Below are 26,474 nucleotides of genomic sequence, written 5' to 3'. Positions count from 1 at the left end.
GTTATAAGTCCTACCCTCTAGTTTTCCTTTGCTTTAAGCCATAAAGAAAATTTTGATTAATTAAGTGGAGATAGTAATATGATTAATAAGTATTGACATCTTATTGAAATGCTTTATTGATAGTAATTGTATTACTCATGAAACTCTCTCACTTGGTTTTAATATTTTTCCTGTTACTTGCAAGACTGATTTTTTTCTAAAGAAAAAAATGTGAAAGAGAAATGATTTTCAAAAATGTGGCTGCTTGAGTTTCCTATGAAGTGTCTCAATCGAACATTGTTTTCCCCAGTAAAGAAAATGAGTTTACAGGGTTTACCAAGCTGATTATAATCATAGCATCATCACTGAAGAATATTTAAAGCCCCAATTACTGTTGATTAGTTCTTTTGCTGCATTATAATGAAACCGAAAGTAAACATTTTCATTTTCATTTGTGAGGTCTCAAAAATTTTCGAGTTAGCAGGTAGTGCCTAAATAAAGGCCAAGGCTGAGTAACTTGATGAGCTGAGCCCAGTGAGGGAACTAGAAACTGAGAGTTCTCATCTTCAATACAAAAATAGGAATATATATAAAATATATAAATTATATATAGGAATATATAAATATGTATATCTATTCTCCTGTTGGGTATTAAATGTTAATCTGGAGATTTAGAGCCAAGATTAGGCTCCTGGAGAGATGGGGCACAGGCAGACTAACAGGGGGTCAATAATAGTAATATTTTGAACATTTATGAGAGTATTTCTGTGCTCTAAACCCCAGAACCTCTTGTGTACTTATGGTGTGGAGAATAAACTCTTGAAGTTGTGAATAAATAAAAAAATTGTTTATATTTTTGTATATTTCTTATAGATTGATCGGTTTGTTAAAGGAGACACAAAATGGATCACAGAATTTCCTAAGCAAGTCCTTTTATGGTTGCGACCTCAGGGTCCCTCGTTGTGCTGACTGTGCCCAAGGCAGTTCTAACCGTCAGTGCCTGGAAACAAAGCACTGATTCTCTCCTAACTATTTGCACCGGCAGATTAAGAGAGGTGCTAATGCCAAGATCGGGAGTAGAGAACATTTTTAGCGGCATGGGGAAGCATGTAAGATTCAGAAACGAAGTTATTGCCTGCATTAAAGAACACACACGCATATATAGACAGAAATTTATTGAAGAGTAAAAAAATGGATATATAAAGCAGAACTGCCAATGACAAAAAGATAAAGGAAAGAAAATGAGGTGTTCCTTGAATAAACAAGTAACATTTGGGTAAGGAGGGAGGTAGAGGGGACGAAAGTGAGATGACATGGAGCTCCTTTACAAAAGTGCAAGATTATACTAAAAACTTCAACTTAACACTCAGCAAAGGGCTAGAAGGTTCTCTTGCACAGACTGGAGTACCTTCCCTGCAGAAGAAAATGAAATATTAAAAGGCTTTATTATTGCACTGGAGCAGATAATTAGGCAATTAAAACTATTAAAATGTGATAGAATATCAGAACTTATAAAGCATGTCTGCCAAGTTTTAACTCTTCAAGCTAAAACCTGGCTTTTGAAACATTATCCTTGCTTTTAAAAATGGTTAGTGTTTTATTTTTGACTGTGTTCTGCTTTCTATTATTGGGAATCAGAAATACTGAAGAGAGAAGTAGGGTGTAGTGCCAGAAAAAAATAATAAATTTGTAAGGAATTCCAAAATAAAGGGTAAAGAAGCAAGCCTGGGCAAAGGGAAAAAAGACTTAGGGATTTAAGATAAGCATATGAACCAAGAATAGTTCTCTGAGAGAAAGGTTAATATCAAAAATCTTTAATAAAGAATTTATATAAAATACATAGGCATTCTCTAGCAAACTGATAAAATTGTTCTACATTTTTATGAAATCAAATGTCTAAAACATGAAGAATATTTTAGCAATAACAAAATAGGAATTAAATTTAAGATTGATAGAAAAATTTCTAATACATAAAGTGAAATCTTTTGGTGATATGTAATTTAGCATTAGTAAGGATATTCTAATATTTCACTTAAAAAGAATATGTAATTAGGTATTGACTTCTAACTCAGGTGAAGGGAAAAATAAAATCATTGTGGGTAAATTAAGTCTCTTTTGTTATCCTATCTCAAAAATACCATGATCTATAGTTGCTGTTTAACCGCGGGGTCTCTTTTGTATTATAAAAATCTTAAATATTTAATCCTAGGCGAGTACTAGGAGCCTAATAAGTGCTTGATTGCTTTATTAAACCTGTAAAAAGTAACACTTAAATCATAAATGGCATCTCATTTTATATTTTGGATTTTAGGTAATTATTGGGTCACATTTCAGGAGAATATCTTAGTGTTTTAAAATTTCCCATCGCATATTAACATATATTTCTGGGTGAATAAATAGCCTTTTGCATTAAGCTAATTTATTTTATTTATTCTCAAATTTATGAAAAATTTGGTTTATCACTTTTCAGGTAACACTGGGTCTTTGGCTTATGTGTTCAGAGAAACCATGGCTTTCTAGACTACAAAGAGCATAATTCTTTTTCTAATCTGAGCAAAATTGTTTTAGAACAGTGTGTCATTATCTTTAAAGAGTTACTGTTCAAGATTACCAGTCAAAGCAATTAATGATATGCTGGAATATTCTTTCTGTTTCAAAGAAATATTTACTTAATTTTTATTGGGTAGTCATGTTCAAAAATAAGAAAAAGAAATCCCCAAGTGACCAAAAACAAAATGGCCATCTGAATGTGAGCAGGAGTTAAATCTACAGGGTCTGCAAAGAGAAAAGGAGTAAATACAGATGTTAGGGACAGGATATAAGACCCAGAGGGGAGCCTTAGTTAAAACTGGTCTGAATAAAGCCAGAAGCCAGGAAGGTACTGTATTACCTATAAATAAAGACTGGAACATTTCTGTCTGCTCTCTCAGGACCTCGGCTGTAGACAGTTCTCCACTGAGGCTGAAATACAGGATAACCAACCACTAAAAAATTGAAAACCTAAAACTCACTCAGTGTCAGTTTTAGTAAATTGATTGTAATAGAATTAAATTTAAGACTAACATCAATTGAACTCGCAATGACACTGTTTTGGAATTTACCAGGAAAAAGGTAATAGTGGATGCAACCAACAAACACAGAGTGGAAGATAAATACTGATGAAGATGAGCTCAGAAACATAACTTAGAATATGTGGGAAGTATTAGTAGGAACAGCTGTCCACAGATTCAAGGTAGGAAAATTCCTAGCAGAGTTTCAAGGAAGCAGAGAAGGACTAAAGTGGCCATAAAAATCTTTTAGGAATTGTGTTTTTCCACCCATATCAGAATTTTTGTCAAGTGAGTGAAAAGAAGAGACGCCTGGGCCCCAAGCTCAGAGGTCTTGGTTGAATCTAAGTTTTTAAGTTGATGGTATTGGTAGAGATTTGTAGTATTCAAAGAGCTTTGGGATGAAGTAGTTTGCATGAAAAATACATAAAACATTGTAAAAATCTGGAAATAAAATAGACTTAATTTAAAAAATCAATGTTGTTAAAGAATAAGCAAGCTTAGAGTTTCCCAACACTATTACTACTTGAGTATAGTTTACTGTGAGATATAAATGATCATAACTTTTAACATTAAAATACTTTTACAACCATTGGAAGGTCTGCCTGTGAAATTATGTTGGAATGTTTTTGTGTGTCTTTCTATAAAATTACTAAATTTATAATTCATATTTTTTCCTATATGACTTTGTGCCCAGTCCCTGCCATTGGAGAAAGTTCTGTGTTGGCCATACTGTCTGGTTCTATCCTCTCTCTTCCCATTTTATATCTCAGTTACTCTGACAATTACTTATTGTAATTTTTATTGTCAGTGACATTCCTTGTTTTATGAGCATATCATATATTCTTTAATTTTGTACTTTCTTTATAATCTAGAATTTTTGTTGAATTGTGGCAATTGTTACTCTTCCCATCATCTGATCTTAACTCTTTCTCAATGGAACTTGCTTGATTGCTTTCTTTTAGATCCTTCTTTCTTTTGTCATTACTTTTCTTGAAATTAAAAATTAGCCACAGTTTGATATTTCACAGAATTTTATAATAAACTACTTTTTGGAATGAAAAAAGCATTTATTTCCTAAAGCTAGCTATATTGATAAATAAAATGAGCTTCTTAAAAGTTATTTTTCTAAGTATTTTGTCATCCTCTCATTTTTTCATTTTATAGAATTATGCTTTTTAATTAAACAAATATGTCAATATTTCCTAATTTGTTTAAAACTGCTAGATTTCTCAACATGTTTATTATAATTTTGTAAATTATAATATTTTAATTATAAATAAATTTAAAAAATTTGATTTCTGAAGCCAAAATGCCTCTACTTAAGTATTTTATCTTTAATATAATTTCATCTTTACATATCTTTATTGTCTAAGCATAAGGAACCATGTTTTTAGTTTCCATCATCAAAGTCACAAGTAAATGTAGTAATCAAAGAAATTGTAAAGAAAGAGGAAAAAAAGAACACAAGAAAGAGGGAAGGAATGAGTGAGGAAAGAAGGAAGAAAGGGAGGAAAATGGAAGCAAAAGAGAAGGAGGGAAGGGGGAAGGAAGGAAAGAAGTGACTAGAATTAAGATTCACAAAAGTATCTTGGTGGGACTCAATAACCTTTTTCATTTTCAAACTAAATAGTTCATTGGAAATGCATCAAATGAAGCAATGATATCGTATATTCTATAGTTATGCCAGCAATAGTGCTAAACCTTGTATAATTATACTAGTGAATTACTACAAGAATATCCACTTGTAGGCAGAAAAAGATTTGAACTTTTTAAACTTTTCTTAGGAGGACATTGCTAGAGTATTAGATTGAGCTCAATAAGCTAGTTGCAAATCTTACCATTACTAGCTGAAGTCAAAATAAGCACACCCAATTGCAGAATTCTCTTAACCAGCCTGCACAGCAATTGCTGACATTTGGTGCCAAAAAAACAAGAGAAACAGAAAGGTCTAGTTTCTGAAGAACATGACTAATACTCACAGTGATAACATGTCAGGCAATATAAACACAAAACCAGATTGTTAAATTAAAAAATATTTTTATTATAAACTGATGCACCTGAAGGTAATAATTAACTGTGCTTGGTTAATAGCACTGGTTATGAATCTTGGCAACATTACTGAAAGAACATCAACTGTTCTGCTAAATATTTAAAGTCAATTACTGGAATGAGCAGACTTCTCTTTTACTCAAGTGTGCTTTGTTAGTATCAATATTTTCTTTAAGTTCTGCAAGGAGATGAAAGTTGGGAAACACTAAGATTGAATCTGTGCACAGATAGTGAATTCAAAGGCGAGCAAGAAAATGTCTCAAAATCCAATTCAGAGTGATACAAAGATGGTAGGAAACTGATGAGGCCCTGTAACATAGATTCTAAAAGAACAAGCAGGAGGAAATAAGGTGAGTGGTGGAAAGGAAATGTTTGAAACAATAAAATGTGAGATTACATACTAGAATAAATAAGCCTATGAATTATCAGTTAAGTCCCCTGAGTGTGGAAGTGCCACACTGTAGTGAAATTGCAGGATATCAGGACAGAGAAAAAAATCTAAGAGTCTACAAAAAAGTGAATTCAGATTATGTACAGAGGAATGATATCAGGACAGAAAACTTTTCTTCAGGTGCAATTGCTGAGAAAAAAAAATTGATGACTTCTTAGAAAGAGGCTACTCCCAGAGACGTTGGTAAAATCACTATCAAAGGAATGCAGAAATAATTAGACAAAAAATCAATAATGAGAACACATGTTGGTAAAACATAGTAATACATTTACTAAGTATTAATGATAGAAAATAAGAAATATAAAGAAAAAAAATAAGGTAAATATAGTTTTATGGTTAACAATAAATCTGAATTAAATGTGCAAAAATGACATGAGCGGCAAGGGAGGAAAGAGTCCTAAGAAAGTAAAGTACACCATAGGAACTGTGTTGTTCTCAATAAACAGCAAGGCATTGATTAATATTAGTATTTATTAAGAAAAAATGTAGATTTAAATGTAGAAGTTAACAACTAATAGGAAAACTATGCAACCCTGAATATGAAAAGTAAGGGAAGGAGAAAATCTATTGAAAGTCAAAAGAGGCTAAAAGCAAAGCAAAGAAAATTATGTCACAAGAAAATAGCAAATGAGTCCAAATTGTCAGTAACTGTAACAAATGGAAACTGACTTAATTTCCTATCAGATGATCAAAAAGTCTTTCATCAGGTAAAAGCTGAAATTCAGATATAGGCTCCTTTTAGAGAAATACCTAAATCAGAGGATACAGGAAAGCTGAGTGTAAAGAGACAAAACTATAAATACACATAAGTAAATGCTATCACATTAGTCCTGGTGCAGCAAAGATAACCTCATATAAATAAGAATGCAAGGTAAATAGTATTAATAGGGGCTGTGGGTAAAATTGCAATATTTCCAGAATCTCTGGCCTGGCTTTAGTGCATCCCCATACAATGGGTGTTTCCAGGGGGTGGAGAGGAGTAGTCCATCGCCGTATCAATAGGTAACTACAAGGGCGAGTGAGGGCTTATCTGGACCGGAGAGGTTGGGTGGGGCTTCTTATTCTGCAGCTGGGTGATGAGAGAGACGGGATAGCAGAGCTGGGCTGCTTATAAGAAGTAAATGAGCCATAAACTTTATTTCTCCCTTTGACTGATTTCAATTTCAAAGGTTTTTTTGCCCTGGGATTTTCCCTCTGGAGTTACAAGGGCCAAGAGAGTCCTTTCTAAATGCTTCTTAATTTGAGTAAATTGTCCAAAATAACAGCCAAAGAAAAATCCAATTCAAAACCATTATATGGTTCTAGATACACTTTCAACAAGTGGAATAAAATAAGCAACAACTAGTGTTTGTGTCACTTTCCATTTTGTCAGAATTGTTAATAAATATTTTTAATGGATTCAAGAGTTACTTTGTATATTTGGTTTAAAACAGTTAATATTACATTATTTTATATGATGAATATTTTATAGTTTATTAAAAACACTGGAGTAATACTGTTGGGCTCTTTTTATTTCATCTCAAAACGTTACTTATTTCTCATGCAATTCATGGTCCTAATAAAGACCTAGAAAAATAATATTAAAAAATTATATAAAGTAATCCGTTTTAATTCCAACATGAGATAAGCATTGTTAATATTTTAGTTTGTATTCTTTCATAAAAGGATGAGGATGATAATTATAGATGATTTGTCAAGTTCTAGTGTATGTCAATGACTATTTGAATACTTTATAGCTGTTATAGTATTTAATATTTATAATAATATTATTATTATCCTTGTTATATAAGCACAGAGAAGTTAATACACAGGAAAACTAGAAGTAGAAATCATTCAGCCTGATACAGAAAGGTTCCAAGCTAGAACGTACACTACAATTTAGAAGCAACTGTATGTTTCTTGCAAATAATTAGAGCCACCTTACCAGGTATGTATTTTAATCTTTGTACTAGCTCCTGGCCAGACCTAAAACCCTTGTAATTTCCCTATTTAAGAGCTATAGGAGCATCTTTTGTTACAATATTTGGTTTTTGTTCCCAGCTTCCAAAACAGCTCTGTAGTCTTTTGTCATTCATGAACAGCCTCTTTCAAAAACACCAGAGTTTATGTAAATAATATGACTTTTGGAAATCCTCTAAGGATCGAGGGCAGGGGTGAGTGTGGGGGGTAGGTGCTTGTTGACAGGGGAACTAATCATGTGATTAGCAGATTGGAACTTTCAGCCCCACCCCCACCCTTCAGGGCTGGAGCCTGGGTTGAGTTAGACACCAGTGGAAGAAGGTTTAATCGTGTCTATTAATGAAGCCTCCACGCAACACCCTAACCTAAGGAGTCAGGAGAACTTCTGGGTTGGTGAACACATGTACATAAGGGAGGGAAGCACATTTGGAGAGACTTGGAAGCTCCACACCTCTTTTTCATATCTTGCCCTATACATCTGTTGCATTTGGCTGTTTCTGAGTTACACACTTTGCAATAAATGAGTAGTCTAAATAAAGTGCTTTGCTGAGTTCTCTGAGACATTCTAGCAAATTATTGAACTCAATGAGGAGATTGTGGGAACCCTTGATTTACAGCCAGTTGGTTCCAAAGATGAGAGGCCCTGGCTTTGATTGGCATCTCAAGTGGGGGCAGTCTTGTGGGACTTAGTCCTTAATTTGTGGGATCTGATGCTAACTCCAGGTAGAAAGTGTCAGAATTGAATTTAATATTAGGACACCAAATGGTCCAGAAAACTGGAGAATTGCTTGGTGTGAAAAACCTACACATTTGGTTTAAGAAAAGAAATTGTATTTTTTCTTTTCCTGTGTGTGTGTGTGTGCATATGTGTGTGTCTGTGTATCATTGAACAAATTTTAGGAAAAGGAATTTTAGGAAAAGGAATTGTGAAAAACAGCATGGATTCTGATACTTAGATACTTCTCCAAACTCTGATGGAAGGCTGGGGAAGCGCTGGATGTGAGAGTAGGGGGAGAGGGGTCCAGGCTGTGAATAAAAAAAAGCAAGTAGAAGAGCTGTTTCACAAAACATTGTCACTTTGGAACACTTGATTGGTTTTAAATAGTGCTATGTACTTCACTAAACACCATGTAAGCAGTTATTTTTTGACTTCTAAAATAGGTTTTAGCAAATGGCAAATACACACACACACACACAGACACACACACACACTCATACACATATGTACATACAAGATCAAATACAAATTGCTTGTATTTTTAACTGTCATTGTAGGATCAATTGCCTTGTGTAAAACGAGGGAGCACAGTCTAAATACTATGTTGGCAAAGTTATCCAGTTCATGCATGTCTTTAAGGAGGGAATGGGACTACATCCATATATAGGTCCAACTGCAACACCATTCTTTCATAAGTTAGTCACAGAATCACAACTTTGAAAATTGCAGCTTTAAAACACATACACAATTGAAATTTTACCTGGAAGACCCTTTATATTAACTGTTGAAACACAATGAGGAAGATGTTATTAACATTGCACAGTTCTTAGTAGTTTTGCATTTCCTCCCTTAAAGAAATAGTATAAATACTAAGAAAGAGTTGCAGGAAAAAATCAGTTTGGATGGTTTTTCAGGACATCCCCACAAATAAGTCAGCTTATACATTTTGCCTGGAATAGGTCAATAGGCCAATGAAATGTGTTTCTTATACATCATCCATCTCTCTATTTAACATCTACCTATGTTCTGTAAACATAGTAATATATTTTCTAATATAATTTCTTAGAATATCATATAGATATATACTATGTACTATATTTATATCTATAGGTCACTATAATAGTATAGAGAATTCTACCTAATAGAGTAATGTATGAGTGGTATAGGCAGTATAGATAATATACATCTGTATGTTATGGGCTGAATTCTATTCCCCTAAAATTCATACACTGAAATTCTAAACCCTAGTATCTCAGAATGTGACCTTATATGGATATAGGGTTATTGTAGATGTAATTAGTTAAGATGAGGATGTATTGGAATACCCACACCTCTTTTTTCATATCTTGCCTTATACATCTGTTCCATTTGACTGTTTTCTGAGTTACACACTTTTCAATATATGAGTAGTTATAAGTAAAGTGCTTTACTGAGTTCTTTGAGCCATTCTAGCAAATTATTTAATCCAATTTGGATTGTGTGAACCATAATCCAAATAACTGGTGTCTTTACAATAAGAAATTTATACCCAGATGCATTCACAGGGAGAATGTTATGTGAAGATGAAGGCAGAGATTAGTGATGCTTCTACAAGCCAAGTAATGCCAAAGATTTCCAACAAATAATAGAAAGCATGGGACAGATTTTCCCTCACAGCCCCTGGAAGAAACCAGTTCTGCTGAAACCTTGATGTTGGACTTCCAGCCTTCAGAACTGTGAGGACATTTCTGTTATATAAGCCACTCAGTTTGTGGCAGTTTATTATGACAGCCTTGGCAAACTATACTACATTATCCTATATACTATACCCTACATACTATAGATAGCATATCTATCTAATATGCTAATGTATTTATACTAATACATGTCTACCTATCTAATTAAAAGGTACCCAACATTCTGAAAGATACAAAAAGTTCTTAGATAAAACAAAAATGCAGTTAAGTGAAACACAATTTACTTTTATTTGAGGAAATTAAGTACAAAAGCTAACTGTAATTGGGCTTGTTGATTGATGTGGGTAATGCTTATTCAAACTAATAGCTAGTAAAATGTTGGTAAAGAGTCGAAGTGACCTTTAAGGTTGTTTAATCCAGTATCTATCTCAGTATAGGAATGTGTTCTTTGACTAGCAGCCAATGAACTTTCTTGGAACAGAGAGAGGGTTGTGATTGACTCCTACAGGCCCCAGGGAGGAGTGGAAAAGAGGAAGTGATAATAGACTGAGTGAAAACATGCACAGGAATGGCTAATTTCCCTAAGGCTACAGTTCAGTGTGTGGGAAAGAGAAAAGTGGGGGGGTGGGTGGGAAAGGCTGGCTTAACCAGTTCGTGATGTGTTGTAGTACTGTCCAAAGACACCTTAACTAGTTTCTTAGGCAATAGGTAGTTTTTGGAATGTTTTATGCTGAAGACTAGTAAGATACAAAGTAATTGTGCCTATTATGAATAAGTATATATTTTAGAAAAAATTCACACTTGTGAAAGAATGGTACACTAATATGTACCACCTCTACTCATTTTCTTACAGAGATGTGGTGACTTATATTCAGTCAAGCGTTCTTGTATGGATCTACAATTTTTATAAAAACGTAAGTGTTTTGCTGTGAAAAGATACCACTGTACACTTGAGCAGTTACATAGCACAGCTTGCTTGCAAGGATTTTTCAAGAAGTAATCTTGACCCAATATTGTCCAATATCTATTACATTTTAGTTAAAAGAAAAAAAATAATGGAGGCACACCTAAAGTTTATGGACACAGCACCCATTCCCATAGATCACTGGTTTTTAAACATTTTTGTGGTGTTGCTGTTGTTTCCATAAACGAAACCATTATTTTCCAAGGAAATCTTGCACAGCAGCTCAAGAGATAAGACAGATTTTTAAAATTTGCTTAGTTTGAAAGATGTGGGGACCCCCACCACAGTTATTCATCCCTCAGCATCTAGCCCTTTTGTCCCCTAAAACAGAATCCTCTGATTTTGAAGATCAGAAACTACTCCAAGTATTTTAATTTCTGTTTGTACGACCCAGGAAATCAGAGAGTGGTGTTCTCAGATAATATTGTGTTAGCTCCCCATTATTTGAGTCATCCCAAAAGTTAATTATTAAATGGTTGCTCAGAGCCTGACATTCTTCTTGGTGCTGGGTCATAGCAGCCACACCACCACCAAGGGTTTGCTTCTTGGGCTGTGTTATACCTGGGGGGACGGGAGATAAGCAACATGTGAAAAATGCCTGTGTGTACGGATCATCATCACATACATTTCTAAGTTCCATGATGATGAAAACAGGGCATCATAACAGAGGGTGTGGGCTGCAGAAGAGGATCCCTCTGGACAAGGTCCATGGGATTCTCGGGGGAGGCAATGTTTGGGCAGTGGCCCAGATGAACTGAATTAGCCATGCGTGTGAAGATCTGGAGTGAAAGCCTTCCCATAAAGAGGGGAAGCAACTGCTACAACAATAAACTGCATAGAGTTGGGCTTATCTGCAAATTTCAAAGAAGGGAAACATTTAAGAAGCTCAGTGAGAAAAGCAGAGATGCTAGCCATCAGGGTATTGAAACTTGGGAAAGAACCAGTTCATATATATGGCTTTGTGCAACCTAGTTAGGAGGTGAGACTTTATGTCATGTTCAGTAAAATACCATCTGAGGATTTAGATGGTAAGATTTAATAGGATTTGGAAAGATGGATTTTATCTACATCTTGCAATGATCTCTCTGACAGTCAGGCAGAGAGAGAATGGTCCAGTATCAAGATAGGCTTTTTAAATTGCTTTTATTGGCCTCTTATCAGAACCATAAAGCCCTTTTTTAAATTTCTTCAGGAAAAAAGTTACATATTTGGTTCAAATATTAAGAAGAGTCAAATGTCTGCCAAGTGATTCGTTAGTATTTATTTGATAATGATCACAGAACGATTTTACTAATAACCCTGGATTGTAAATCACTTCCTGGACTGCAGTCCATTATGTGCACCAGCCTTATCATCGGCGATTCTTAATTTAAATTCCTTATTTTCTCTTTGTCTTACCATTCTTGCTTATGTGCAAACTTATATTAAGTTGTAAAGCACATAGCTATGCAGTGTTCAATACATAGCTTTGGAATGATTCTTCATTCCTTTGATTCCCTTTTTATTTGAAGAAGTAGAAGGAGAGAAAGTCATGGTTGGATGTTAAATAAGTTAATGATTAAAAATTGGATGTACAAATATTCTAGGCATTATCAAAGCACATTCCATGTGTCACTTTAATTTCAACAAATCTTAATAGATTTTTGTGTTGTATAAATTATATTCATTATCAAAATCAATGAACACAATGGCTCTAAAGAGACAAAAATGAGGTTGTAATATATAAAAGACTCATATAAAACCAAATCCTAAATCCTTGATATAAAGTTATTTAAAACCAGAAATGTGTTGGACACTTGAAACCAATATAATATTGTATATCAAATATGCTTCAATAAAAAATAAGAATAAAACCAGAAATTATTGTTCCCTGTTCTTTGTCACAATTGCAGGGAATATCACATTTATTTTTATGAGCATTTTCATAATTTACTTATGTATGTGACTTATTCCAAAGATCCTTCTATGTTGTAAGTACATATATTATCCTCACTGATTTATGAAGCATTCAATGTGACTTTCTTAATCTGTTGGAATTTTATGACATTTGCAGATATCATTATATATGCATACAGATATGTAAATATACAAGTATGCTGATCATATTCAATGTCATGAATCATTTTAATATTTTTATGTTAAATAACCTTTCAAATATATATAATGACTGGTTTTTATTAAAGTTTTAGAACTATTAACATCCCATGGAAGACAATAGAAAATGTAATTAGAACCAGAAATTCCAGATCAAGGTTTAAAAGTAGAAAACAAAGTGTCAAGAAAACCTACTGCGATTGTTCATAAATGAATGTGTGTAGAATTAAAAATGTGACAGTGTTCTAAGTTAGGCCACCTGAAAAGAGCCTGTACAATTGGAGAGCATGTCTTGACATTTAAAGTATATGTAGCAATTCATTGTGTAAAAATTGCCTTGTTCCCAAGACAGCAGCTCAACTATGTTCAATACCTGAGAAACATCTGCAAAGCTGCTCGCTTTTGCAAAATTTTGGGTTTGCCGATGGAACCAGATTGAACTATGCAAAACAGAGGACAGCTCCAAAAAAGCAGAAGGAAAATCAAGATAATGTGTCTTAGTGGTTATATTATGTCAAAAGCTTTAAATAAAAATTTGCTTTAGCAACTGATGTTTATTTTTTTGCAAGTGTTGAAAGCAAATAACGTGGAATCTAGTGATATATACTATTTGTACCTATGAATATCAAGAGATGGTTTAATTTTTATATTTATACATGTGCATGATGACATCTCATATAATACTTAATTGTTGATTAATGAATTGTTATTAAATAATTGTTTAATATTTTAATTTCTTTATGTGAGCGGTTACATTTTCATTAAACTATCATGAATTGGATATCTTTGTTGCTTTACTTACAAATGAGATATTCATGCACCAAAATGTTAAATTATATATTTGACTACTAAGTAGCAGATCTAGAACTAAAACTGGCCTATCTTGGTCAGTGTACATTGAGTGAGACATGTACCATTAAAGAAAATGCTTTGTAAGTTGAACCTTGAGATTCTGTTTACTTTTTTTCTTTCTAGTAGACATCATTCTGTTAAATAACTCATAAGCAAATGAGCACCTTCCTTTAAGTACAGTCACCTTCCAGATGGTGAGTTATTTTTTCCTCACTGTTTTCTCCAAGGCTTTCCTCCACGATCTTTCATCTGGATAACAACTACATCGTAAAACCAAAGGAATCATGTATTCCCCAAACCGAGAAATGTGAACTTCTGCTGTTTTATCTCCTAGCCTTCCATTACCCATGATGCTCCTTTTTCTGTCTCATATTGCTCTTAGATTTGTATGTGATTTCTATTTTGATGCATTAAATTTAGAGAGAATTTGCAAAAATAGTACAAGAAATTTCTCTGTCTTCTTTGTGCAGTTCAAAAAATGTTGACATTTTGCTCCATTTCTTTTAATATTCTCTCTTACATAAACACACATATTTTTCTGGGCCATTTAAATGAGTTAAAGATGTACTTTTTATTTCAATGTATATTCCCTTAGAAATTCTTTGAAATAACCACAGTGCTTTATCAAAATCTGTCATATTATATTATTTCAGTCCATACTCAAATTTTATTAATTGCTTCAATAATGTCTTTTATAGTGATTTTGCCCTGCTCCAAAAACCAATCCAAGAAGATGCATTCATTGTATGTAGTTGCCCTGTTTCTCTAGGCCCTTAAATCTGGAACATACTGTCTTTATTTGTCTTTCTTGATGTTGACATTTTGAAGATGATAGGCCAGTGATTTTGTAGGAGTTGCCTCAGGTGGGGTTATTAGATATTACTTGGCGATTATACCAAGGCTATGCATAGAGGGTTGCATTTATATCCATATCAAGATACGAAACTGTTACCTCCACAAGTTCTCTCATGTCTCTTCCCAGTGAACTACCTCTATTGTCTTTGAAAGGTCAACAGTGATTTTTTTCACATTATATTTGTTTTGCTTCTTCTTGAACTTTCTATACATGCCTTTTTAACTAACTGCTAAGACGGTATCTGTGTTTGTCCCAGTTTGTGGTTTGCTTGTTTATTTTTCTAAAAGTACTTTTTTTAATAAACAGAAGTATTTAATTTTGTGATGTCTCATTGCTTTTTTCTTTCATTATTTTTTTTCTGTGTCTAGCCTAAATACTTTGCTTAATCCAAGGTTGCAAAGGTATTACAATAATTTGGTGTGTGGAATAAGTAAGAGTCTAGATTCCCATCCCTCAATATATATAATATATTATATACATAGTCACTTTTTCTAGCACTATTTATTAAAAAATATTTGCCCTTATCTATTGAATTGCTGGATGACATTGTAGAAAATCAATATCTGAGTCTATTTCTGGGCTCCATGTTCTGTTTTGCCATTTATTTATTTGGTTATCCTTATTTGGTTTTATTTTATCTTTATATTGAATCTTGAAGTCAAGAGCTCCAGAATTGTTCTTCTTCAAGATTAATGTGTTCTAGGTCCTTAATATTTCCATCCAGATTTTAAGGTCTGCTTGTCATCTGCTATTAAATCAAACAAAACCAAAAATCAAAAAAACTTATTGGTATTAGGACTGAGAATGAGATAAAATTACAGAACAATTTGGAGAAAGTGACATTTTAAACATATTGAGACTTCCCCTCCATGAACATGATATATCTCTCCATTTTTTAAGGTCTCTTTAAATCTCTTTTAGCAATATTTTATAGATTTTAATATAGAGAATTTGTTCACTTAGAGCCTAAGTTTTCTAAAATATTTATATTTTAACACTATTATAAATTTGTTTTTAAGCTATTTTGCTATTTTAAGCTATCAAGCTATTTCTATTTTGCTCTAAATTATAGAAATTAAATTCATTTTACAATGTATGAAAGTACAGGTATACCTACCTCATTTTATTGAGCTTTGCCTTGTTGCACTTCTCAGATAATGCATATTTTATAAATTGAAGGTTTGTGCAACCCTGTTGAGCAAGTCTACTTGTTCCGTTTTTCCAACATTTGTTCACTTTGTGTCTCTGTGTCACACTTTGGTAATTCTTAAAATACTTCAAACTTTTACATTATATTTGTTATGATGCTCTGTGATCAATGATTATTACTCACTGAAGGCTCAGATGATGGTTAGCATTTTTTAGCAATAAAATTTTTTTAAATTAAGGTAAGTACCTTTATTTTAGACATAATGCTGTTGCGCACTAACATACTAAAGTATGGTGTAAACAAAAGTTTTATATGTGCTAGGAAACCAAAAAATTCATTTGACTGTACTGTGATTTTGTTTTATTGAGGTCGTCTGGAAATGAACTACAGTGTCTCCGAAGTGTGCCTGTAAATGCATTTGCTGTTAGATTGGGGTTAATTTGGTTCAGCTGCTTATTTACTGTATTGTAAGCTTGTTTTAACTCTGCATACTTTGTATGGTGTGCAGATTTGAATGCACTGTGGCCCTGTGAAATACTCCTTTACTTGTCCCTAACTTTTCACTAACAACACTTTAATCATCCTTAGAGTTTTTGTTCTGGAACTAATTCCTGATAAAGCATTAATTGTGTCATGTGTAAATGTCATGAGAAGATATAATCTTTTGCTGTGGTCATAACTTGATTCGTTGTTATGAAATTTCACTCTTTAAAATTATTATGAAGTAAATGTATGTGTTCTTTTATCTAACATAGGACTGTTCTTGCAAATGAGAAGATGTAAAATGTTTTTACATAAAACTGACTAAATGAGCACATTTTTAAAAAGAGCTAAAGCGAAATGCTCTTACTTCTGATCTCATCTTACATGGTACATCTTTATAAGGCAAGAATAAGTACATTGATTGGCCTATTTTTTTAAGATTGTGGTGTTTTATTATTTGCTGGAATAATATGGTTCCTATCAAACCAATGTAAAAATTCTGAATAAGTTTGAACATACTACTAAAGAATGCAATTATCCTTCTGTGGTTTTCTATGTTTAGACAGAAATGAAACAATTTTGCTGGGAAAAAGATGAATCATTTCAATGGTTTCTGTGATAAAATAAGAATGATGCACTTACTCACCTGCCAATTACTGTTAGCAAATAGTCTGACAGTACAAAAAGGGTCCAAATATATCAAAGTAGACAGTATGTGAAAATGTAACATGTAATAGTTTATGTACTATATAGACTGAGATGTTTGATGTAATTTGGTGTCTGTAAGGGTGTCAAATCAGAAATAGTTTACTTTTTGTCAGTTGCTATTTATTGATGCCTAGGAATCAATATAGAGTTTGCTCTTTTTATGAGACTACATAGTTTAAAGAAAAATGTTGTTTTTCATTTCAGAAAATATCAAAATCTCTCATATTACATTAATTCTATCTCTACCCTTAGATTTCACCACTTTAGAGAAAATATTGTAAATTAAAAATTTTTGTACTTCTGGCTCTCTCTTGATTAGCACTCATTAAATCTGTTATTTAGACATACTTAAACTTGACAGATTAAAATATCTTAGTAATATGAGTGACTGTTCATCCATTAATGGACACAAATTTCTAAAAAGACCTAATAAAATCTGTTCTAGAAAAGTTGCATTGCCCTTGAATCTGAGCAATCTCTGGTTCCTCCATCAAAAAGTTCCTATTTCATCAAGAGTATGTTGAGGCTATATAATTTTAATAAAGACTGTTAACTCACTTGTGAGCATAGATATAAATTTAATTATGTGGTTTGTCTGACTTCCTTCTGATAATAGATGAGAAAAGTAGTCCATTAAAAATGTCTAAACCATGATATTCATGCCTTAACATTTATTTTCAACTTTATTACTGTGTCATTATTTGTAAGGATCAGAATTATTTTCTTGATTCTCTCATAAGAATTTATTTATTAAATCTTTCACTTCAAATGATCTTGATCTTTTTTGAAACAATGTGATTTCCTCTTTTCTTAGCATTATATCATGTTTGAACCAGATTGAATGACATTCCCAAAAGCAGAATATATCAGATTCTATTGCTTTTTTTCTCCTCAAGATATTGAGTAGAAAGGTCACTCTACTGTTTCCAATAGTGAATCTTTCATTTAGTGGTTTAGACAAAGTTAAATTAACTAGGATCTTGGCATCTAGGTTAGTACTGATATATTGTATTTCAGCATTTGGCTTGAATGCCACAAACTAAAGATACAGAAATACTGTTCACTTCAAAATGATACTAGATTTTCTTCAAGATGTTTGTCTACAAAATTTGTCTCCAAAACCTCTTTATATATAATTTTCATAAAGTACACTCTTACCAGGAAACCAAATGATTAGTAGATTTTTTCCTCTGTTTAAAAAATAAAAATAAAAGAACTTCTCATTAGGAAGTGATATAAGACCAACTTATTGGCACAAATGATAATGTGAGATACTTTATAGTAGATGAATAGCACCGTACTCCCTGTGAAACTGCTGACAAATTTTTAGAAAAAAAAATAGTACTTAGTTTTAAGGGAAATATAGAAAAATGACAGCTCTAATTTAATTGGTCTTGATACATAATCATGTGAAGGTAACTAACATATTGAGCTTGCATTTTGTCACTTCTGGTGAAGTATAACCATGAAACTGTGCTATGATAATTACTTTTAATAAATTACTGACATTACTAAAGTGTACTGAATGCACAACTTTGTGCTTGCCCTAGTTTATCTACCTTTATGTTACAGATGCCATAATTTTCCCTTTTACTTTGGGATGGCTTTCTCTACACAGGAACTCTAAATCTTTCCCGTCCCATAAATACTTGAACATAAACCCATGATTTATTGCAATTTAGCTTCTATTTCTGTGAAGGAGGTTTACTGTGCTGAGAAAACTCATTAATCTCATTCACAGCTCATAGTATAAACATAACCTTTACAATATATATAACAGAACAAATTATGTGTTTGTGTGATTTACCATTTCTGTTTTGGAAAGAGAACACACTGCAGTGTTTTTTTCTAATTTCAGTTTCAATATTCATTGATAAATTTGTACTATTAATACACACCAGGCATAAAATACATTACTTTTCACTTTGATGTTTGTTTTTACATTTACTCACTATAAAAAGAAATATCAAAATGTAATTTGACATAAACTTCAAAGTAAAACTATCTGCTGCTGTGCTTGTGGGTTATAAAATTGGCCTGTGATTCTGAATGTGATTGTGGACACAATGTTACATCTACATGTCAGTATCTTTTAAATCCCATTTCATATTAACTTCTTATGGAATTTCTTTAAAAGAAACAGGCTTAAAAACATTATACTATTTCAATTTGTGCAGAATAATTTCTTTACTTTGGGCTGTCAATCATTTTGCTATGTCATATAGATTCCCTGAGACTTTCAAGTGGAGTTTTAAAGCTATAACTGTGGTAATACCAAAAAAGGTCTGCTGCTACCTTGAAGGCTTTGTTTTATTATTTCTTAATCATTTCATTTGTCTTTGCAACACTCTGAAAATTTTACTTTGTATAGTTCCTTCTCTTTGCAAATATCTGGACTAAAAAAGATAGTTCTCAATTTCTTACATCAAACTAGACTTTCCCCACTACTACAAAAGCATTCTAGCATCAGTTACTGGTTTAAGAAATGCAAATTTCAACAATTAGTGGAAGGGAATACTGTATTTTGGGTTCATAATCTGCAGTATAAACATTTTATTTTTCTGTAGTTAACATTTTAAAGCAGCGATGTATTAACTTATCAATTGTTAATGACATTTTAAAAGACTTTTAACTTGTTTAAAAACATTTTTGTTAATAAATTAACACTTATCTAATTAGAGTATACTTTTATTTAAATTTACTGGGATAGAATATTCTGAGAGGTATTAATGAAGGACCTTCGACCAGGGACTGAAGGAGAAACACTGCTTGCAAGCATTTAAGATGGTTTTAAAATATATCTTCCAGTAATTAAGAACATGTAAAAAAGAAATCTCATTATTTTTCCTTCTTCTATTATCTGGTCTCCCAAACCTGAAAGCACACACCTCGGCTTTCAACCAACCTACTGCCTCCAAGCCGGCTAGAAGGCAGTAGAGGGCACTATGAGAATGTGACAGTACAGCAGAGATATGGACTGCTTCAAGCATGATGCTACGAAACTCAGCAGACAAAGAAGGGGAGTCATTTTTCAGTCCTAAATTATCCTTGATTTACTGATCCTTGAATTGAGAGTGATCTGTCAAAATCGGATGCTTACCCATGAATGTTTGGTGTTCACTTGGCTCCTATCTTGGCCTCTTGGCTGCTAGCGGAAGACTCTTCTCTGAACCAAACTTGGACAGTAGGTCAGTGTACATCAGCATACAGCTCAGTTTCTACCATCCGAGGGATTTTCTTCATCATGCTCTGATGAACTGTAATTCTTTCCATCTGTCCATTTGTCTTGCCTCTTGGATCCTGGTATAGATGGAGCATACGGGGAGTCATGACATAATAACTGACCAAGGCTCTGGCTGCCTGCCAACAACAAATTACTTCTGGAAAGCCTCAAAAGTCAATGTACCTCTGTCATTTCCCTACTACCAAGGTGTCCTGGGCAATTGTTATATGACAATGGCAGTTTTAGAATAGGATTTGAGCTGACAATAGCACCATGATTGTCAAAGAACAGCGGTTTGTTGGTTGGTTTTACTTGTGCTTCTAAATCAGGGAGTAGAAGAAAAGGAGAGGCAAAATATCCTCTAAATACATTACCCTAATTATAGTATTGAATCCAGTTCTACAGGCCCTCTATTTAGCAAAACATTCCCCAGATTATGATGGCCAGTTAACCATTAGTTCTACTGTTCTGTACTCAAACAATCTTTTACTTTTGGCTTTCCATGAGAATTTAGTAGAAAATTAGAAAATACTGCACCAATAGCTGCCAGCCAGACTTTATTGTTAAAGTATCTGCTTAGAGATACTTGCTCCCAATCTTCTCTGTGCAAGATTAACATCCACACAAACATTACAATTGATTTTAGATCCATGATTAATATTTTTGCCTTCTCCCTGACTCATTGTGACTGAGAAAATACCTCCAAAGAATTAAGACCACATTTACATCTGAATATTAAGAAACATACATCTAAATGCTCTTAATAGATAAGGGAATGATAAAAAGCAGCAGACTATTACACACAAATGCACTTGTATCTTACTAGTTTATATATTTCCTAAATTAGTGCTACTTCAGGAAAGCATGTTGAGTTTAAGAATTCCATATTGCATTATCCTTAATGTCTTCATATTTGTAAATAAAGCTGAAAAATAACCGCAGAGTGAAACCAATTTGCAAAATCTGCTATCAGGTATTTTTGATTATAAAAGACACACTTTTATAAGAGATTTTGTCTTCAGCTCTGGGGATAGAAGCAGTTAAGTGATTCAGAACAAAAGATATATAATCCAGGATCACTGCGAATGCTCACAAAAGATATTTTGACGTAACATGGTTATTTTCTTGTGTATTTATTTCATATGATTGACCTATAATTTCATAAATGTATGAAATTCTCACATGTCTAAAATTAATGACTCAATGTCTAAAATTAATGACTCAATGTTAACGTATCTACAGAGAAAGAAATAGAAGACAAACAGTGGATTTGTACACATACTCTTTGTTCTTAGGCTGAAAAATCAGCATAATTTGATTTGAAATTAAGGGTGTGCTTTATAGTAAAGTGGGTAATATATTGCTATTACAGTTCAATTTGTGAGTTCCTTCCTTACCATTTTCCTGCTGCTTTAATCTCCGTCATCTCTACACCCTGCCATCCTTGCCAGGATTTTTCTTAGTGGTAAGAACACCTGGTGATTGTTCTTGTCCTGAGAGTGACTTTTCAGGAATTTGTAGGATGATCAGTGTGTATTTATATACTATGATAAGTTACCATATAAAAATGCATTCCTAGTCCCTGGTATCTTATAGTAAAACAAAATGTCCTGCTATTTGCTACTTTCATTAGATCAGCAACTTTACTGGCATTATTTTTGCAAGCGTTAAGCTTTTGGAAGCAGCATTAAATAAACTTTATTTTTTTTGGTTTAAAACAAGTAAAGAAAAATAGTTGTGATCGGTTAAGTGCTTATCATGCATCAGGCACTCTAATGATGGTTTGCATGAGTCATTTCTAATCCTCACGACAGCTATGTTTAGCCAATCTTATCAGCATTTTAAAACCAGGTAAGAGAGGCTCAGAGATCTTAAAACATTGCTGAGCATGGAAGCAGTCTGCAAAGCGAGGCCCTTTGAGAGCACAGTCCTTGCTCTCTCTAATGTGTCCAGCCTCCAATCACCACTGCAGTCTTCCTTGCAGATGTCTAGGCTGTTGGGTTTGAGTAAGAGGTAGGTGGGGGCTGAGTTACTCTGTTAGAAATTTGTAGTTGCATTTTTCAGCACAATGTGAAGGAACCTGTTAGGAATAAGAATTCTGTTCATACTTTTTCTGACCTTTCCTCAGTATTACACTATTTACTTTATATTGCAATAGTTAAGCAGTCTTAAGGACACATGAAGATTTAGGGACCATTTGAAGTAGCAGTTGGAACAAGCCCCAAACTAATTCTGGAGAAAAAAATTCTAAGCCTGGGTATAGTGTCTCAGCTGAAGTACTAAGAAGTCACATGGTGGTCATTGTTTTCTAGGCATACGATTTTCAGTCGAGGATTTCATATGGAGTGATTTCACTTTGGATATCAGTATTAGGAATTGTTTACAACTGAGAAACAGTTTTATTTCTCTTAGAACTTTCAATGTTTATATTTTGTAAATAGAAATGTTTCTTTCCATTTATTAGGTTCTAGAAATGTTATAAGCAAATCGTGTCCCCTTTCTAGTTAATGTACAGGATAGTATAGCTTGCAATTTAATTAATTTTCCTCATTTTTGATGTTTATCTTTTGTCTTTTTGCTCAGTGTTCACTTCACCATGATTGACCACACATTTATTTTTAATTAGCAGTGTCTTTAATGAAACTACACATTAGAATCTTAGAATGAGGCAAAGCATAGTAACTCTTTGTTACATAAATAAATAAAATATTGTACCACTAACAGGATACTTTTTCTTGGATGTTGTAAAACTTTAAAGACTCAATGTATAGTTACAGTTTCCAAAGATCTAATGTCTATTGCTTCATTAAAACCAGCGTCGCTCACCTAGATTATTGCAGAGTTGATCTCCAGAACTCAAGTCTGCTCATAGTGCCCCATCCATGGAGCATCCAAAGACATGTTTTGAAAGATTAAAATTAGTCACCTATCTTCCATATACTTAAAATATTTTCATGACCTTGCAATGTTAAACAAAAAGCCCAAATTTTTTAACCTGTTCTAAGAGACTCTTCATGAACTAAACACTCCAGATCTCAGACTTTACCCTGGACCATTCACAGTCTGCTACATCTACATTGATCTGCATCTCAGAGTTTTTAGATGCATACGCTCAGCCTGGAACTACTTCCTCTCATCCTCTCACCCCAAACTATGCTACTGAGCAATCTGCTCTCAGCTAAAATGGCTCCTTTGAGGAACTACCATTCCCAATTCATCCATTCTAAACTCAATCCTTTGCACTATTCTTTTACACATCCCTGCTTTTATTGGTATCACTGCGTTATCATAACATCATTATATATTCATTTATTATATGCCTTTTTCTAGATGATAAGTTTTCCAAAGGAAGGATGTCAATATCCAGTACCTATTAGAGCATTCACTTAGATTGTATAATTAAAGCATAATCGTGGGTACTTACAAATACATTTCCCTAAAACCTAGACTATAATATCTTTTTATTATTTATTACTATGTTTCACCATTAATTTATAACTCAGTCATATTTATTCAATTATTACAATTAAAATTAAGCTTGTGGAGGTGACAGCATCATTCCGTGAACTGCGTTTAAAACTGTATATTTCATTGTGAGATCAAGAACCCTTAATTATAGGGAATTTCTGAATCAATAAAATCCTAAATATAAATTTTGCACTTGGAGAAGAAATTTGATTATTTGATATCCAAGTCTCGTCAATGTTTGGTGTATAATGTCTATATTGCAGTTATATTTGTGATAAAGATAAAGATTTATAACAGAGGCAAATATGGTATGGTAGGAAAACAGGCATTATGTTAATCACTAGAATGGCTGTTAGTTCCTACCCTTAACAAACCTTCAAGAAACAGTTTGGTGTCATGAGCTGTTTATGAAGAGCTTTTTTACACTTGACATATAATTCTACATAATAACAACAAACTGCTAATCACATCAGGACACATTTTACTACTTTTTTCTTCTAAGCATTTATACACTATCGTTAAGCTTCCTGATTTTCATTTTGCAACCATGCTTTCTCTTTAAGAACTTAGATCCCCAAATCTCTAATTTCTACCTTTCAGTTGCACACTTGTTGCTTATGCCATAACCACTTTTGCTTTCTCACTTAATTATGCTAGCTCTTTTTTAGCAGAATACCTGCTGAGGGGTTAGCTTCTTTTGAAAAGATCCAATTGTCTTTAGAGCAAAATGAAATACAGGCACAGAGGCCCAATTATTATTAAGTGTCAGCATAATTGTAATTATAAGTAGAGTGTTTCATTATATTACATCTGTTGAAGTTTTAAATGAATCTCTGTAATGTGCTATATTAATAAGCAGCAAGGAACTGCTGACTTGGCACCCTTTTGGATCACGTTTGTGACAACATAGGAGCCCTGCTGAGTTAGTTACTATGATTCACAAGTTTATTATGGTAATAAAGCAACATGAGACAATACTGCAAGGGTCTCAGATATACAAGGGATGCACTGAGTTGCTCTGAAAACATTATAAAAAAGAAGGAAGAAGTGCTGGGATTTCTCCATAATCTAGCACAGCAGCTGTTGCACTGCTGAAGAAATTCTGAAGTTCCTCTTTACCTTGTCCCTTCACCACTGGGTCTTTACCCAGCACCAACAGTTTTCTTGACTGAGAATAAGTGAGTTGTTTCAGTTACAGAGAGAAATTATTCTCATCATGGTCTATAGTGTGCAGATTCTCCATTTTAATAAAAGGACACAGAAAAACGGCACAGATCTGACCTTCAAACACAGTGGCGGGCTGTAATCTCTCTCTCCCCTCTGTGATTTCCACATGAAGTGCAGGGTTCAAACAAGCACCTGAAACAGAAGTAATGGTACAGGGATATTGAAGGAAACAGCCTTTGGAGATCTGTAAATCTGGATCATCTCTCTAGCATATACAAATAAGATAGCATGTGTTTTGAACTGAAGCATAATAGCAAACTCTCTGTTAAATGTATGCTTATTTAAAAATATTACTTAAAAACTTTTTTCATTTCCACTAACATTGTCTTGTTGACTAGAGATAATTTACAGTATGTTCATAATAATTTTTAAAATTGCTTTCTCATCATTTCTTTCGAGACTGAATTTTAATTTTAACAGCAGAACTAACAGTTAAATTGAGTATTTTCAAATTTTATTATTCAACCGTTAAAACTGAAAAGGTTATGGACAGATAAATTTGACTCATCTGAGCCCCATACAACTTTTCTTTGCATCTGTAAACCAAATCTACATTTTTCTATACAGAGACATACTCGCTTGTTATTGCTGCATAACACATTTTTACTTTTAACTTAGAGGCTTAAGACAGTACCCATTTATTAACTCACAAGTCTTTGGATCAGAAATCTGGGTACAAGGTGGTTGGATTCTTTTCTCAATTTCCATGGCTGAAATTCAAGATGTTGGTCAGAGTGTGTTCTTGTTTTGAGGATCTGGGGAAAAATCTGTTTCCAAGTTCATTCAGACCATTGACAAAATTCAGTTTCTTGAAGCTGAAGGACTGAGGTTTCTATTTCCTTGCTGTCAGTTAAGGGTCATGCTCAGCTCCTAGAAGTCTCCTTTCCCCAGCACCACAGAATGTCCTCTCTTGCATGGAATTTCTCTCACACTTCATCCCTCCACTCCTGTCTCTAACCTCTAGACCTAGATTTAAAGGGTCATAGGTCCCTCCCATATAATTTTCTTATAAAGTCAACCCAATCTGGGTTCTTAATTACATCTGCAAAATCCCTCCATAGCAGGCCTAGATTTGTGTATTATTGGAAAAATGGAAGAATGTATATGTGTAGTGGAGGCTGGACTAGTGGGGACTGTCATAAAATTCCTTAATTTTATGGCACTTAGTCCTTAATACAACATGCTCAACCCATCAAGTAAATGCCAGGGAATTGGACTAGCTAGACAGTGTTTCCAAAGTGCAGCACCAAAAATCTACATTGTAACTTTGCAGAACATATCTTTGATTTGTCACTTAAAAAATTGTATCATTTTATTATATGCTAAGTTCTTTATTCATTCTGGCAACTAATATTTATTGCACCCCCCCAATATACTCAACAGGTAGGGGTAAAAGGAGTATGGCTGGGTCCCTTCTCTCAGGGAAACTTACAGATACTGCGTGTCAGACACTGCTAGAAAAAGAAGTAGTTACAAACAAGAAAGACTCCTTTTGAGCAGCTTATTGTGTTGCTGTAAGAAAGACATAAGAGGAATAATTACAGGAATAATTATTTAAGTACTATTG

General features: G+C 33.4%; 1 long non-coding RNA gene across 2 annotated transcripts; it reads right to left on the bottom strand.

The window, feature by feature from the left end:
• Positions 1-949: 949 nt before the first annotated feature.
• On the bottom strand, positions 950-25,146 carry LOC118973420 (uncharacterized). 2 transcript variants are annotated; one of them, XR_012121351.1, is made up of 4 exons: positions 24,962-25,146; positions 20,090-20,289; positions 2,870-2,940; positions 950-1,392 (listed from the first exon to the last, which is right to left on the bottom strand). It is a non-coding gene; the product is annotated as an uncharacterized lncRNA (long non-coding RNA). The 2 variants fall into 2 exon arrangements; XR_005062732.2 differs by lacking the exons at positions 950-1,392; positions 2,870-2,940 and adding an exon at positions 14,377-15,396.
• Between the last annotated feature and the right edge of the window lie 1,328 nt (positions 25,147-26,474).

The sequence above is a fragment of the Manis javanica genome, chromosome 9 (assembly GCF_040802235.1).
Source record: "Manis javanica isolate MJ-LG chromosome 9, MJ_LKY, whole genome shotgun sequence".
NCBI lineage: Eukaryota > Metazoa > Chordata > Mammalia > Pholidota > Manidae > Manis > Manis javanica.
Note: the sequence above shows the minus strand (reverse complement) of the source record. Positions and strands in the feature narration are given on the sequence as shown.